The 13,196-nt window shown below is 45.7% G+C and overlaps 1 protein-coding gene across 10 annotated transcripts in view; it reads left to right on the forward strand.

Moving 5' to 3' along the window:
* FAM227B (family with sequence similarity 227 member B) overlaps window positions 1-13,196 on the forward strand; it is a 1,159,103-nt gene that overhangs the window by 996,666 nt on the left and 149,241 nt on the right. The gene's annotated exons all lie outside the window — the stretch shown is intronic.

A 13,196-nucleotide genomic window follows, 5' to 3' on the forward strand; every position in this document is an offset into this window, starting at 1 on the left:
GTCTTTAGGGCTTTTGTATGATGACCCTGATAGAGAGGCATCCGCTGAGAGTCAGTTACGCGCTCTCAGACAGGGTAGAAATCCTGCAGAGGTTTATTGTACAGAGTTTCGCCGTTGGTCGAACGACTGTGGCTGGAATGACCCAGCCCTGCGCAGTCAGTTTCGCCTCGGCTTATCTGAGTCTATAAAAGACAGTCTCCTTCAGTATCCCGCTCCTGAGACTCTCGATAAACTCATGGAGCTTTCTATTAAGATTGATCGACGTCTCAGAGAGCGGAGGGCTGAAAAAGGAGCACCAGTCAGGACTACTCCATGTGTATTTTCCATTCCTGAGGACGTAGAGGAGCCCATGCAGATGGGTCTCTCCCGACTGTCTCCAGAAGAAAGAGCCAGAAGGCAAAACTCTGGTCTTTGTTTGTACTGTGGGGGTAAGGGACATTTTGCCCGTAATTGTCCGAACAAGTCGGGAAACGCCTCGACCAAGTGAATTGTGAGGGGGTTCACTTTGGTCTGCAGCTTATCTCCTCGAATAACTCCCTTTTAGTACCAGCTAAAGTTTCCTTTGGCAGCCTCAGTTCTTCGGTGTCGGCTTTTGTCGACAGTGGAGCTGCAGGGAACTTTATGGACTTAACTTGGGCCAAGGCCTTAGGTATTCCTCAGTTAGCCTTGGGTAGGTGTATCACCATGCATGGTTTAGATGGGAGTCCCTTGTCCAATGGGGTTATTTCCCTCTGTACACCTCCTGTACTACTTACGGTAGGAGCTCTTCATTACGAAAAGATCGAGTTCTTCCTTACCCATTGCCCAGTAGTTCCAGTGGTTCTGGGTCACCCTTGGCTGGCCTTTCATAATCCCACCATTGATTGGCAGTCGGGGGAGATTTCACAATGGGGTACCATCTGTAATAAGGAATGTATTACGTTTCCCGTTAGAATAGCTGCTGCCATTCCCGAACTCATTCCCGTGGAATACCAGGACTTTGTTGATGTGTTTTCCAAGGGCAATGCGGACATTCTGCCTCCCCATCGGCTTTATGATTGTGCTATTGAGCTAATTCCCGGTGCCACATTGCCAAAGGGAAGGTTATATGCTTTATCCGGGCCAGAAACTGCGGCCATGAATGAGTATGTTAAGGAGAGTCTAGGGAAAGGATTTATCAGGCCATCTAAATCCCCTTTAAGTGCAGGCTTCTTCTTTGTGGAGAAAAAAGATGGATCACTCAGACCTTGCATTGACTTTAGAGCCCTGAATAAGATCTCAGTTAAAAATACTTATCCTCTGCCGCTGATTTCTGTCCTCTTTGATCAGCTGCGTTCGGCTGTGATTTTTTCTAAAATTGACCTGAGGGGAGCATATAACCTCATCCGAATCAAGTCTGGAGATGAGTGGAAGACGGCTTTCAGTACTCAGTCGGGTCACTACGAGTATCTGGTGATGCCGTTCGGCTTGTCTAACGCTCCGGCAGTTTTCCAGGATCTCATTAACGATGTGCTCCGTGACTTTCTAGGAAGATTCGTGGTCGTTTACTTAGACGACATCCTGATCTATTCTGACTCAATTGAACAACATGTTACCCAGGTGCGTCAGGTTCTTCAAAAATTACGTGAAAATCATCTATATGCCAAGTTGGAGAAGTGTGAGTTTCATGTCACGGAGGTATCCTTTTTAGGGTACATTATTTCCCCTCGGGGATTCTGCATGGAACCTAAGAAGCTCCAAGCCATCCTTAGTTGGGCGCAACCCACCAACTTAAAAGCAATTCAGCGCTTTTTAGGGTTTGCGAATTATTATAGAAGATTTATTCATTCTTTTTCCGACCTGGTTGCTCCCATGGTGGCACTGACTAAGAAGGGAGCGGATCCTACCAACTGGTCACGTGAAGCTGAGTTATCCTTTCAGGCCTTGAAACAAGCTTTTGTCTCAGCTCCAGTCCTCAGACATCCCAACCCAGAATTGCCCTTCATTGTTGAGGTTGATGCCTCGGAGGTTGGAGTGGGGGCTATCCTATCTCAAAAGGATCCGGAGTCTCTGGAACTACATCCTTGTGCCTTCATGTCCAGGAAATTCTCATCCGCTGAATCCAACTACGATGTTGGTAACCGGGAGTTACTGGCTATTAAATGGGCTTTCGAGGAGTGGAGACATTGGCTTGAGGGAGCAACACATACCATTTCAGTATTGACTGACCACAAAAATCTTCAGTACATCGAATCAGCTAAGCGGCTGAATGGCCGGCAGGCTCGTTGGGCTTTATTTTTTACTCGTTTCAAGTTTATTATCACCTTTAGGCCAGGTTCCAAGAATACCAAGGCGGATGCCCTGTCACGCAGTTTTCTTCCAGTTCATAATAACAGTCCTGTTACTCCCATACTTCCGTCTTCAGTCATTTGGGCAGGCCTCACACAAGATTTATTTACCCAGTTAAAGCAGCTTCAACATCCAGCTCCAGGAAATACTCCTGCTGGTCGTCTTTACGTCCCTGAGTTTTTGAGAGCTACTGTTTTGACTGAATTTCATGATGAATACAAAGGAATAAACAGAAAAAGACACCTGTCCTTATCTGTTATTCTTCCGGCGCTGATAGCAATTAGTAATTAATTACATAAAGTGCATCAATAGCAGCTGAGTAGGACAACTAGCTAGGTTGCCAATTAATTGGAAAACAAGAAAAAAAAATTGTATACTCTGCGCTATATAACCACTGTATCAGATTGAACTATAGTGTGCAGTCTGTCATATAGAATAATTGACTCAGTAGAACTGTGAAAGTATAACAATAAATTCTTTATCTAATATTTAAAAAGCGGTATACATTTCATACAGAATAAGCAGCATGTATTAGGCAACAATTAATTTATAATCACAATTAGTATAGCATATAATGAGATAAAATATCTTTGTTATATTACTAAAAAAATGAAAGTACACTGGCGTCCCAGTAATTATTAAATGTCTCGTAAAAATAATCACAGCTTTATTTAATACTGAACTTTTGTGTATATTGAAGTATAATTACCCATGTGCAGATTTCTGAGAGTATGGATAAACAGGATCCGTTAATATATATGTGCACATAGATGGGTATGCAGTTAATTAAACTGATTGAAGCTGGTTTGGAAAAGGCAGTATATTTATCACGGCTATATTCCGAATAGATAATAGTTCTTATTAACCTGTGTGAAGATCTCCAAAGAACCCACCTCCTCAAACCGGGTGTTAGACCTCACTGCGGAAGCCAGTAGCAGTCACTCGGTACGGGTGAGCGGAAAACTGGACGTCTGTGGTAATGGCAATCTCCTCAAGCCGGGTGTTAGACCTCACTGCAGCGGCCAATATCACTCACTCGGTACGGGTAGGCAGAGAACCTGACGTCTGCAGCACAGCACCTGGACGGATGTCAGCGCCCTCGCCGAGAGCCGCTGGCCGAAGCGCCCGGCGTGTAACCAAGCCGTGGTAGGATGTGGCTGTGAAGATCGTTGGCTGTGTGACCGTTTGGCAAGATAGATCAGCAGGTAGTGCCGAACAGCTGAACTTCGGAAAGTGGGCGTCAACGCGTTTCGTCTCCTTGGCAACCGGAGACTTCCTCAGGACGATCTTCACAGCCACATCCTACCACGGCTTGGTTACACGCCGGGCGCTTCGGCCAGCGGCTCTCGGAGAGGGCGCTGACATCCGTCCAGGTGCTGTGCTGCAGACGTCAGGTTCTCTGCCTACCCGTACCGAGTGAGTGATATTGGCCGCTGCAGTGAGGTCTAACACCCGGCTTGAGGAGATTGCCATTACCACAGACGTCCAGTTTTCCGCTCACCCGTACCGAGTGACTGCTACTGGCCTCCGCAGTGAGGTCTAACACCCGGTTTGAGGAGGTGGGTTCTTTGGAGATCTTCACACAGGTTAATAAGAACTATTATCTATTCGGAATATAGCCGTGATAAATATACGGCCTTTTCCAAACCAGCTTCAATCAGTTTAATTAACTGCATACCCATCTATGTGCACATATATATTAACGGATCCTGTTTATCCATACTCTCAGAAATCTGCACATGGGTAATTATACTTCAATATACACAAAAGTTCATTATTAAATAAAGCTGTGATTATTTTTACGAGACATTTAATAATTACTGGGACGCCAGTGTACTTTCATTTTTTTAGTAATATAACAAAGATATTTTATCTCATTATATGCTATACTAATTGTGATTATAAATTAATTGTTGCCTAATACATGCTGCTTATTCTGTATGAAATGTATACCGCTTTTTAAATATTAGATAAAGAATTTATTGTTATACTTTCACAGTTCTACTGAGTCAATTATTCTATATGACAGACTGCACACTATAGTTCAATCTGATACAGTGGTTATATAGCGCAGAGTATACAATTTTTTTTTTCTTGTTTTCCAATGAATTTCATGATAGCAAAGTTGCCGGGCATCCGGGGATCTCTAAGACTTTGGAATTAGTCTCCCGCTCAGTATGGTGGCCTGGTCTTTCTAAAGACATTAAGGAGTTTGTTTTTTCTTGTCAGGTCTGTGCACAGCATAAGGTTCCCCGTTCCTTGCCTATCGGGCAACTTATGCCCTTAAATGTTCCTCTCAGGCCATGGTCTCATATTTCCATGGATTTTGTGGTAGACCTCCCTCTGTGAGCCGGATTCCGAGTCATATGGGTGGTAGTGGACCGTTTTAGCAAGATGGCTCATTTCATTGCTCTTCCCCGACTGCCATCTGCCCAGGGATTGGTTGTTTTGTTTCTCTGCCATGTTTTCAGACTTCATGGGTTGCCCACTGATATTGTTTCTGATCGGGGTCCACAATTCATTGCACAATTCTGGAAGTCCTTTTGTGCCTCATTAAAGATGAAATTGTCTTTAACATCCGGTTACCATCCCCAATCCAACGGGCAGACCGAGCGAGTTAATCAATCATTAAAACAGTATTTGCGTTTGTACTCAGCCAAACTCCAGAATGATTGGTCCGAGTTTCTTCCTTTGGCGGAGTTTGCTTACAATAATTCTTGTCATTCCTCCACTAATGTGTCTCCATTCTTTTCAGTTTTTGGTTTTCACCCCAGAGCTAATTCTTTTTTTCAACATTCTTCTGTTTCCTCGCTAACCTTAACCTCTCATCTCAGAGTCATTTGGAAAAAAGTGCACCTTGCCCTCAGAAAAGCGGCATTTCGAGAGAAAATTTTTTCGGACAGGCTCCGACGTCCTTGCACTTTTAAGGTGGGAGACAGGGTATGGTTGTCGACTCGTAACATTAGACTTCGACAAACCTCAGCTAGATTGGGCCCCAAATTTATTGGACCATTTCATATTATTAAAAAAATCAACCCAGTTGCTTTCCGGTTACGTTTACCAAGAGCTCTCCGGATCGGAAATACGTTCCATTGCTCCCTGTTGAAACCATACGTTTCTTCCAGTAGATTTCCTCGGAAGATCTCTCAGGGGAAATCACCAGTAGATGTACAGGGACAACAGGAGTTCTTGGTGGAGAAGGTTCTCGATTCCAAATTGTCCCGGGGTCGGCTTTATTTTCTGGTGCACTGGAGAGGCTATGGTCCAGAGGAAAGGTCTTGGGTCCTGGATAAGGATCTCCATGCCCCGAGGCTCAAGAGGGCATTTTTTCGGGAATTTCCTCGGAAACCTGGCTTTAGGGGTTCCTTGACCCCTCCTCAAGGGGGGGTACTGTTAGGCGCCGGGGTCCGCTCGTCGGTGCGGCCCGGCGCCTAGCAACCAGGGACGCCGTGCGCGTACAGCCGCCGGCTCCCTGGCAACGCTAGACGCCGGGCGCACGGAGCCGCACGGACCCTAGCAACGGGGACGCCACTGGCGGACCGCGTTCCCCGTTGCTGGGTCCATTTAAATTAGTAAGGGCACCTGTTTCCTGGCCGTGCAGCAAGGCAGCTGCACGGCATTCATGCAATCAGCACTGGCAGCAGTTGATTGGAGGGCTTCGGTTTATATGCTCTTGCAGTGCCTCACACAGACGCCGGTAATAGCTTCCTGCATGCTGTATCTGTTTGCTGAGAGTGTTTCCAGTCCTGCTGTATCTGGTCGTTCCTGTCCTCAGTTGTCCTGCACTCGGAAGTCGTCATCTGTTCCTAGAGTCCTGACTGAGCACCGTTAAGCATCCAGTGGTGTTCGTGAGTCGCGGCGTAGCCGTGTGTTGCGGCTTGGCCGCTTTATTACTTATTATTTATTATTTGTGTTTCGGAGCTTTTGCGGAGGATTCCGCTCCCACAGATCCACTCTGGTATCCAGCGGTGCTGGGTAGGAGTAATGGACTAGTGGATTTTGGTTGTCCTTTTATCTGGCGGTTTTTCCGCGCATACTTCAAGTTTGGTTAGTTAGCTTGTTGCCCTTGGCCTGTTGTAGTCAGAGGTCCTCTTGTCATCATCCTGCCTCGGATTTCCCTTTGTCTCTCACTAATACCGGGGGGCACCGGAGTTGGGCAGACATAATCCGCCTTTCAAACGTGGCTGCCAGGGGCTCAAGAAACCATAGTCTCGCAAGGGATTTCCGATAGCACGGGTGAGACAATAGAGTTAGGGCGCCAGGGGCAACTAGTCTTTCCTGCTCCCGTAACCAGCATTCCCTTCCAGTACTCTGGCCATTGTCATAAGATCTCCTCCGGTCAGGAGTACTGGAATCATAACACAAACTGATGAGCGGGATGCGAAAAGTAATTTTTGAGCTCTCAAATAGACGACTTTTCACCACGCATTTCAATTCACCTTCAATGGGGCGGCCTGAAATGCTAGTGCTGGCAGTCTATTGCGCCCGAATGGAGCAACAATTGAATAGCTCTGTTGGCGCCATTTGCTGGCTGCCTGCCAGCGCTAACAACTATTGAATTCCCCCCAATGTATCCGTTTGCAGGTTCAGTACTTGGGATGCAGTATGCGCAAACATGACCTGGCAAGCTGGCTCATATTTATGCGTTGGAATTGAAAGTGCAGGCTTGGACTCCCAGTTCTACGTGAATAAATAAATAAAATATAAAAAAGTAAAAAATGTAGTCATTGGAAAAATATAAAGCAGTCGCTTACAATAATCACCAAGGGGGAAAAAGGGATTATATCTACTAAAGTAAAATTTTTATCGATCTAGATCGATGTTGTATTCCTAGGGCTAAATACACACATTTACTAACATTTAAAAAGTAATATAAAAAATCATATGTTAGTAAATGTGTATTAGCCCCTGAAACACAATATTGATTAAAATCGATTTACATATTCCCGAGGTACAGTAATGTCCCCAACATGGATGACAGAGAAAATAGGATTTTTGTGCTTACTGTGAAATCAGTTTCTCTGAATACATTTGTATGACACTGTTTTCCTGAATTGTTTTTGTTATTCATGTTCTAAAGTCCTTCCAGGGCAGGACCATAGACGGGGAGAAGTCAGAGACCAACATGCCTGTAAGGTAGTTGTGACCTGCACAAGCACTGTGTCCTATATGTCCCAAGGTACAGCAGTTTCCCCTCTATGGAATCAGAAAAACAGATTTCGCAGTAAGCACAAAAATCATATTTTTGTACCTAAAAAATACAGAGAACCATGATAGCCCCTGATGAAAGAATTTAAGACTAGAAATAAAAGATTAAAGTCAAATTAATAAATAAACGCACTGTCTACAAAGCTTGTAAAAGTTAGACTAAGATCCAGAGGTATATACAGTGATCGCGCTGAGCCAAAATAAAAGTGGGTCCCAGGCCTCACTTTTAAAAATTGGGGTCCTACTGTACCTGTTCTGGATCCCATCGGAATGAAGGTTCTTATTAATCTTATTAATGATTTAAATATAAGAACACACAGACTTGATTTGGACACTACAAAAGTGTTGCAAGGGGGAGTATGGGGGTGACAATGCTACTGGGCAGTGTAGCATACAGGACACTCTGCACCAGAGCTGTAACTAGACATTTTGGTGCCCTCCAGTATAAAGTGAAAAGATGCTCCTCCTCCAAAGCACGGAAGCATGGACAGTGCACGCTGAAGGCGCTCCGCAAAAATTTAGGGGCGTGGCTTCATGGGGAAGGGGCATGACCACATAATAGTGCTAATTCACGTTGCACCACACAGTAATGCCGCATATACAAATTGCGCCAGGTAGAACCTCCCATACACACTGCGCCAGGTAGAGCACATTACACACATTGCACCAGGTAGAGAACGTTATACACATTGCGTCAGGCAGAGCACGTTATATACATTGTGCCAGGCTGAGCACGTTATACACACTGCGCCAGGTAGAGCACGTTATACACACTGCGCCAGGTAGAGCACTTTATACACATTGCTCCAGGTAGAGCACGTTATATACATTGCACCAGGTAGAGCACGTTATACACATTGCGTCAGGCAGAGCACGTTATACACATTGCGTCAGGCAGAGCACGTTATATACATTGTGCCAGGCTGAGCACGTTATACACATTGCGCCAGGTAGAGCACGTTATACACACTGCACCAGGTAGAGCACGTTATACACATTGCACCAGGTAGAGCACGTTATACACATTGCGCCAGGAAAAGCACGTCATACACATTGCGCCAGGAAAAAGCACGTTATACACATTGTACCAGGTAGAGCACGTTATACACATTGTACTAGGTAGAGCATAAGTGTGGTACTACCCTGCTAGCCCAAGTGGCATTATGCCATTGTGCAGATATGCCAAGGCAGTCCAAATAGAGGGTACTGCATATCTGAATTGCCAAATATAGCTGATGGAAACTCGCTTCTTGGCAACCAGATTTTAAGTGAGACACCTCTGGCTTTAGTGTAAAAACACACACATATTTACACATGAATACTGCCACATATATACTCATATACATACAGACACATGTGCACATGCATACAGACACACACATACTTATTATAAGTACACAAACATCGACACACATATATACAGACACAAACACAATACACAAGCTGCCCATCCCTGTTACCGGGTTGGTGGGTGCCGAGAATGGCAAGATATCCATGACGATAAGGTCACAACCTTGGAGTAGCTGCGGATCAATTAGCTGGGAACAGAGCTCTCTCCACTCCGCGTCTCCTGCTGCCCACCCCCAGGCCCGAGCTCCATAGACACTGTCAGAGCTCCCTGCACTCCACGTCTCCTGCTGCCCACCCCCAGGCCCGAGCTCCATAGACACTGTCAGAGCTCCCTGCACTCCACGTCTCCTGCTGCCCACCCCCAGGCCCGAGCTCCATAGACACTGTCAGAGCTCCCTGCACTCCACGTCTCCTGCTGCCCACCCCCAGGCCCGAGCTCCATAGACACTGTCAGAGCTCCCTGCACTCCACGTCTCCTGCTGCCCACCCCCAGATCCCAGCTCCATAGACACTGTCAGAGCTCCCTGCACTCCACGTCTCCTGCTGCCCACCCCCAGGCCCCAGCTCCATAGACACTGTTAGAGCTCCCTGCACTCCGCGTCTCCTGCTGCCCACCCCCAGGCCCGAGCTCCATAGACACTGTCAGAGCTCCCTGCACTCCACGTCTCCTGCTACCCACCCCCAGGCCCGAGCTCCATAGACACTGTCAGAGCTCCCTGCACTCCACGTCTCCTGCTGCCCACCCCCAGGCCCGAGCTCCATAGACACTGTCAGAGCTCCCTGCACTCCACGTCTCCTGCTGCCCACCCCCAGGCCCAAGCTCCATAGACACTGTCAGAGCTCCCTGCACTCCATGTCTCCTGCTGCCCACAACCAGGCCCGAGCTCCATAGACACTGTCAGAGCTCCCTGCACTCCACGTCTCCTGCTGCCCACCCCCAGGCCCGAGCTCCATAGACACTGTCAGAGCTCTCTGCACTCCGCGTCTCCTGCTGCCCACCCCCAGGCCCGAGCTCCATAGACACTGTTAGAGCTCTCTGCACTCCACGTCTCCTGCTGCCCACCCCCAGGCCCGAGCTCCATAGACACTGTGCCTGATATACTAACTGTCCTCCCCAGCCGCCAGGTAATCACTGATCTGTTATGGCCGCCGCTCTCTCTGCTGTGTCGGGCCGGTTGTGAGTGAGGGGAGGCGGCACCAACCATGCTCCACCCTCCCTGTCTATCAGTGACTGGGAAGAGGAAGTTCACGGCAGCGCAGCACCAATTGGAAGGGGACGGGGAGGCAGCAGGAGGATTACACTGGTTGCGGTGTGCAGCGGTCATCCCAGCGCGTCCTGTGGGACCTGCTGATTTTTGAAAACCGGGTCCCTTACTGCTTATAGCACGTAAAATATGCGCTATAGCGAGTATTTGCGAACAATGTATATAGCTATGCAGCCTCAACATATTACCCTCTGTGGAAGCTGCAGGACTACACTGAAACGTGCTACTGTAGTCTAGAGGACAATTAGATGCCCAACCAGATCTCCCTTCCTTCAGCTGCTTTGCAGGCATACTCCCCTTTTGCCAGAAGATGAGCGGCATGTACCACATAATGGGGCAGATGTATTAAACCTCGAGAAGGCTCCAATATGTAAATTGCCAGTTAGGAGCTGACTGGCTGGTGCGTTTATAACCCTGACTTATCACTGCTTTATCACTTCCTTATGCCTTCTTCAGGCTTAGTACATCTGCCCCTAATGTGTTGTACCTGTGCCGAACTTAGCCTGCACTGGTGATGATCTGCAATGAAATGAGATTGGTGCACATGGGCTCAGAGGATGTGAGGGAGGAAAGAGGATCCAATCATGCTGGGAAGTGGTGTCCACGCACCTGGAAACCCCAATTACATATAGGGGTATATTCAATTAGGGTCGGATCCATTCCGACATGCATTTGTCGTAATGGATCCGACAACCCCTATTCAATCTCATCTCAATTCGACTTTTAAAAATTCGAATTAAGATGAGGGACCCAGAAGAAGAGGGGGGGGGAGCCACGGGGAGACCAGCGGGGACAGCCGCGGGCAGACGGAGGAGAGCAGCTTTACAGTAGCGCTGCAGGAGGTTGTCTCACAGCCGCCAGACCTCACGGCAGTGTCCACCCGGCTCCAGCAAGCGTGACCTCACTTGCTGGAGCCGGGTAGACACTGCCATGAGTGGCGCGGCTGTGAGACATCCTGCTGCAACGCTGTGCTGTAGCGCTTCTCTCCCCTGTCTGCCCTGCGGCTGTCCCCCATCTCCCCGCGGCTCTCCCCCCTCTCCTCCTCTGGGTCCCACATCTCAGTCCAACATTTTTTTATGTCGGACTGAGATGGTTGGAAACGGGGCCAAATCCTGTCGAATTTGGCCCTGTTTCACTCAAAAGTACGTGAATCGGCAGCTATACCGCCGATTCATGTACTATTCGACAAGTTGAAGTCCACGACTTGTCGAATAAAAACTGATGGGACTGAATAGGTCGAATTACTATTTGACCTTAAAAAGTCGAAAACTTCCGTCTTTTCGACAGACTGCACTTTTCAACCCTAACTGAATATACCCCATAGTCCGTTATTGCGTCTGTTTCTGTGAGTTTCATGTACACGCAGGCACAACAATCAATATACGGAGCTCTGTGAGCATTTAGAAAATACAATTTCCCCTCTGTTCTTCACAAAAGTCACACTAATCTTTTGGATTGTGCAAATTCACCATTCAATGCACAAAGTTTTTATCAAATGCCACACAGCAGATCAAAAAACACGTAGACTGCCCAAATTCATTACTGGAACAACAGCATCTAGTTGGCTTGCCTCACCGGTGATAAATCTAACCACCTGCTTCACATATTTGAATTATGTACTTCTATTTTACATATTTTTTATCAAAGTTATGTCAGGCAAATGAAACTGAACAGTACTTCTAAACTCCAATCTATGAGAACATCTGTTATTTAAAGTTTATTTTTATAATTATTGGCTAATTCTGTGGATTCTATTGCCATATCTCATTTTCTATGGCTCTCAACAAAAATCTAATAAAATATTTGTTGCCAACTATCATTCTCATGTTGATTTTCTTCTCCTTAGGCACCTTCTTAAGTAAATATAAGTAATTGAATGCATAATTGCATTTGTCCATAACTGCAACACAAGCTATATAAAAACATAAATCACGTAGTTATACATTCATATATACAGGTGTCTTGGCACACTGAATTACACAAAAGTTGTTTTACCCAACTACAAACACCAATATAATGTATCTTAATCATTATAGTAATAACTTCATCATACAATAGGTCTATGATACTTATTTAAATATGCTGCGAAAAGTGTAAATCCCATGTATCATTAAAAGTCAAACAAATCCATTGGTACTAGAGTAACATAGTAACAGAAGACTCATAATTCCTATTTTTTTCCTTTGTCATTTGCCATTAACATATGCACATTAGATACAATTTTTCCAGCATCAAATTGTTCCATTTTTTGTTTTATGTTGTTGCTAAAGGGATATACTTGTTCGCTGTGGCTTCTTCCCTAGGTTACTCATACTAGTGGTTGTATGTAATTTGTTTTCTTCTTTGGATTTCCTGTCATGAGCAAAAGAAATCATTTCCTTGACCTCCATTCCAAAATCTTTATTTTTCCTCTCATCTGTATTTACTTTGGACCCATAGTTCAATTTTGTTTCGCTCTTGGAGAAATCAAACGTTAAGCACCAGAGTTACTTTGAAAATACAATACACACATTTTAGGAAACACATTGTTTATTGTCTCATGTTTTGTTCCACCCCTTAAATTACATTGTTGTTTTTGGATATAATTATGTACTTCAAGAAGTAATTGCCACTTGGGTTCACAAGTGAGATAGTGAGTTATGATCATTATATGTTAATGGACTTTTCCAGGTTTATGCCAACCTTGAATAACACATTCTTTACATGTGAAATGTTATCTCCCAATTATCTACCCTCCCGTAGATTTCTTTCTTCTTACTGGGACGTCTGGCATTCAGGAACATTTTTGTACAATAGTAAATATATGAGGGGGTGTGTGCTATATTTGGACTAACAATATTTCAGGCAGTATAAACCTTTCAACATTTCCATTGGCTTGCCAGCCATTCTTTCCATTATATACATTTTACTCTGCCATATTATTAACTAGATATTAATGGCAGCAATCACAGTAGTCATAGCAAACAGTGAATGTGTGCAAGATCTATGATGTCTACAATCTCTGCAGTAAACATGAACTAAGGGAGTGCACATGTTTCCCGGAAGCATCTCTGAAGTTCAACCTCC

Source organism: Pseudophryne corroboree, chromosome 6 (genome assembly GCF_028390025.1).
Source record: "Pseudophryne corroboree isolate aPseCor3 chromosome 6, aPseCor3.hap2, whole genome shotgun sequence".
NCBI lineage: Eukaryota > Metazoa > Chordata > Amphibia > Anura > Myobatrachidae > Pseudophryne > Pseudophryne corroboree.